This window comes from Dermacentor variabilis, chromosome 5, assembly GCF_050947875.1.
Source record: "Dermacentor variabilis isolate Ectoservices chromosome 5, ASM5094787v1, whole genome shotgun sequence".
NCBI classification, from domain to species: Eukaryota; Metazoa; Arthropoda; class Arachnida; order Ixodida; family Ixodidae; genus Dermacentor; species Dermacentor variabilis.
This window is the reverse complement of record NC_134572.1, coordinates 41,587,259-41,591,455: the sequence shown is the minus strand read 5'-3', so window position 1 is coordinate 41,591,455 and position 4,197 is coordinate 41,587,259. Positions and strand designations below refer to the sequence as shown.

General features: G+C 43.8%; 1 non-coding gene across 1 annotated transcript; it reads left to right on the top strand.

Moving 5' to 3' along the window:
- The first annotated feature begins 3,080 nt into the window (after window positions 1–3,080).
- On the top strand, window positions 3,081–3,155 carry TRNAP-CGG (transfer RNA proline (anticodon CGG)). Its single transcript has one exon. It is a non-coding gene; the product is annotated as a tRNA-Pro (tRNA).
- The last annotated feature ends 1,042 nt before the right edge of the window (window positions 3,156–4,197 follow it).

The window sequence follows — 4,197 nt, the reverse complement described above, 5'->3', positions numbered from 1 at the left end:
GCACACCATGACACCAATTCACGCGAGGAATAAATGGATACGAACATATTGGCTTTCCTGGGACAAAGAAGTAAGACCTGGCTGCCCGTTACAATTTCTGTGCAGCCAGGTCTAACCACTTCTCTGCAATGCTTTGTTTCGGCGCAAACATCCCTCCACGTACTAAAGCACATGCTGAGGCCAATTTACGCGATAAATAAATGGATACGCACGTATTGGCTTTGCCACGAAAAAAAGGTACGCCTGTAGTCCGTTACAATGTCCATGCAGCCATGTCCACTCACTTCTCTGCAAAGCTCTGGTTCGGTGCAAACATACGTCAACGTACTATTGCACACCATGACACGTCCAATTGGCATCCACGTACTAAAGCAAGCGCTAACGCCAATTTATGCGAGGAATGAATGGACAGGCGCCTATTGGCTTTGCCGGGGAAAAGAGGTAAGTCATTGCAATGTCAGTGCAGCGGGTTCCAATGACTTCTCTGCAAAGCTCTGGGCTCGGAACAAACATCCCTCCACGTACGAAAGTACGCGGTGATGCCAATTTACGCGAGGAATAAATGGATACGCACACATTAGCTTCGCTGGGAAAAGGAGGTAAGTTGCAATTTCAGTGCGGCCAGGTCCAATCACTTCTCTGCGAAGCTATGTTCGGTGCATACATCCCTCCACGTATTATAGCACGGGCTGACGCCAATTTACACGATCAATAAATGGATACGCGCATATTGGTTTGCTGGGAAAAAAGGTAAGCCTACAGCCCATTGCAATGTCGCTGCAGCCAGATCCAATCACTTCTCCGCAAAACTCTGGTTCGGTGCAAACATACGTCCACGTGCTAAAGCACGCGCTGACGCCAATTTACGCCAGAATAGATGGATACGCGCATAGCAGCATTGCCACGAAAAAAGCTAAGTCTGTTGCCCATTGCGATGTCAGTGCATCCAGGTCCAATCTCCCCTCTGCAAGCTCTGGTTGGGTGCAAGCATCTCTCCTTGTGCTAAAGCACGTGCTGACGCCAATTTACGCCAGGAATAAATCAATATGCGAAGATTGGCTTCGACGGTAAAATAACGTAAGCCTATAGCCCATTACAACGTCTGCCCAAGGAAGTGCAATGAATTCTCTAAAAAAGCTGGTTCGGCACGTGCATCCCTCCTACTACTAATTCATGTGCTGACACCAATTTATGCGATGACTAAATGAAAATGCGAAGGCTGGCTTTCCCAAACTAAAAAAAATAACCTTACTGTCTGTTAAAATTTCAGCACAGCCAGGATGAATCACTTTTCTGAAAAGCGCGGGTTCGGTGTAGGTACAGAATTCGTTCTACTAATGCACGTGCTGACGCAAATTTACGCCATGAATAGATGGATGTGCGCAGATTGGCACTGGCGACAAAAAAAGTAAACTTATTTTCTCTTAGAACATCAATGTAGTTCCAATCACTGCTCTGGAAGGCACTGGCTCGACACATGCTTGCCTAGTGTACTATTACATGTACATGTACTAGTGCACGTGCTGACACCTTCTTAACCGATAAGTAGATATGCGCACATTTCGCTGCAACAAAATAAGGGAGGCCTGACGTAGTAGTTCTGCGGAAACCCGCAAGGTGGAGAGAAGTAATGAATAAAGGGGAAAACGGACATCCATCCGTTCGTAGCAATTGCTACAAAGGAAACCCATACGGGTTCCTCGAAAGAGGAACCCGAACTACTACGTCAAACTCTTGCCTTTGCTTCGTGTTGTCGACAAATTCGACTTCACCCTGCCATCTGCTAGCCGCCTGGTTAGCTCAGATTTGAATTGATCGGCCCCTGATTCCACATGTCTGATGGGAACCAATTAGAATTGACATCGCAAATTGCAATCTATTAGATAGAACTTTCGCAAAAATTTTGTAATCCACGTTTGACAATGTGATTGGTCGATAGCCTTCAACGGAACGCAGTTTCTCTTTATCTGAACTTTTGGGAATTAAAACTGTGTGGGTTTTGCAAGAAGAGTGCGGAAGGGCGTCAATCTCTAAACTTGAAATAAAAATATCCAATAATATGGGGCTGATAATTGATTTGAAAGCTTTGTAAAATTCACTTGAAAGTCCATCGGGGCCGGGTGTTTTCGACAAAGGCAGCTGATCAATAGCTAGCTCAATTTCTTGAATCGTAAGGCTACCACTGATGACTGCACAGTCATCATCCTGTAATGGTTTGACAAGAGATACAAAACTCTCTAAAACTTTTGCATCGTGATCGTCCGGAGGGGCATTAAACAACATAGTGCAGGAAGTTTCGAACTGAGAAATTATGTAATTAGTATTTGTTACAAGACTACCTTCGGAGTATATTTCCGGAATTACTTTGGAAATACTGTGACGTCGCTCGTCAAGTAAAGCTTGACGTGTTGGTTGCTCAGATTGCGGAGCACGCCTGTTTCGAGATCGAATTCGCGCACCTCTGTAACGTAGCGCATCATACTTTTGTAACTCACAGTTAATGTTTTCTACGTCAACAATGTAAGTGCCTGGCATTTCGCATTCAATCTCATAAAGGCTACATAGGCTCTTAAGAAGCGTTTTTTCTTCATTCTTTCTGTATAATGATTTCACCGATCCAATTTCTATAGCCACTGTACGAATCTCTTGTTTAAAGAGTTCCCAAGCAGCAAATAATGGCAAGTCACTAGAAAGAGAATTGGTTAGAGCCATGCGCACGCGATTAATAAATTCCTGATCATTTAGGAGCTCAGAGTTAAGCTTCCAGAGTGCCCACTGTGGTCGGAAATTAGTTACAAATTTTTCACCAAAGTTTGCGATAACCATACAATGATCAGAGAATGAAACGGGCATAGTAAGTCCGGTGTACAACCGGACTGGTACCCTATTTTGTTGAGGTGCTTAACCTTGCCACCCTTCTAAAGTGACACGAACGTTTCTACTCACAGTATGAACGCTACCTTTTCTGTGTGTGACTTTCATTGTGCCCTCCATTCTCTGACTATGCAGAACTGGTGAACGTCTGGTTGAATGGTTGAATGCAACTATAATAAATACCATGAAAGAAAGAAAAAAAAAAAGCCTGGTTAGCTCAGATGGTAGAGCGGCTGCCCCGGAAAAGCGGTGGTCCCGGGTTCGAGTCCCGGACCAGGACGAATTTTTCTTCAACTCTGGGGCTTTTCTTTCTAGGAAGCCGTATAGGTTTCCTTTGTAGCAATTGCTACGAAACGGGTGGATGTCTGATTTTTCCTTTATTAATTACATCTCCCCACCTTGCGGGTTTCCGCAGAACTACTACGTCAAACACTTGCCTTTGCTTCGTGTGTTGTCGACAAATTCGACTTCGCCCTGCCATCTGCAAGCCGCCTGGTTAGCTCAGATGGTAGAGCGGCTGGCCCGGAAAGGCGGTGGTCCCGGATTCGAGTCCCGGACCAGGACGAATTTTTCTTCAACTCTGAGGCTTTTCTTTCGAGGAGCCCGTACAGGTTTCCTTTGTAGCAATTGCTACGAAACGGGTGGATGTCTGATTTTTACTTTATTAAAGACACTGATGTTTTGACCTCATATATTGCGAGATAATTTTTTTTCTTTTTTATTTATTATGTTTCTTCGTTTTTCTTTCACAGCTTTGTAATTGGTTTTGATCCTCTATTTCTGATATTCCCATGTTGATATTCTCAGGGACTCACCAGCACTTTAGAGAGAACTTATTGGACCTACCTAAAACAATATTTTGCTGGGCTATAGCCTTACCGTTTTTACATTTTTCAGAGAAAATTATTATGAGCCTATTCGTTTATTTATCGCGTAGATCGGCTTCAGAACGTGCGTGCGGAGTGTTGTATTCGACGCACCAGCACTTTAGAGAGAACTTATTGGACCTACCTAAAACAATATTTTGCTGGGTTATAACCTTACCGTTTTTCCATTTTTTTCGGAGAAAAGTATTATGAGCCTATTCGTTTATTTATCGCGTAGATCGGCATCAGAACGTGCGTGCGGAAAGTTGTATGCGACGCACCAGCAATTTAGACAGAACTTATTGGACCTACATAAAACAACATCTTGCTGGGTTATAGCCTTACCGTTTTCCCATTTTTCAGAGAAAATTATTATGAGCATATTCGTTTATTTATCGCGTAGATCGGCTTCAGAACGTGCGTGCGGAGTGTTGTAATTGACTCACCAACACTTTAG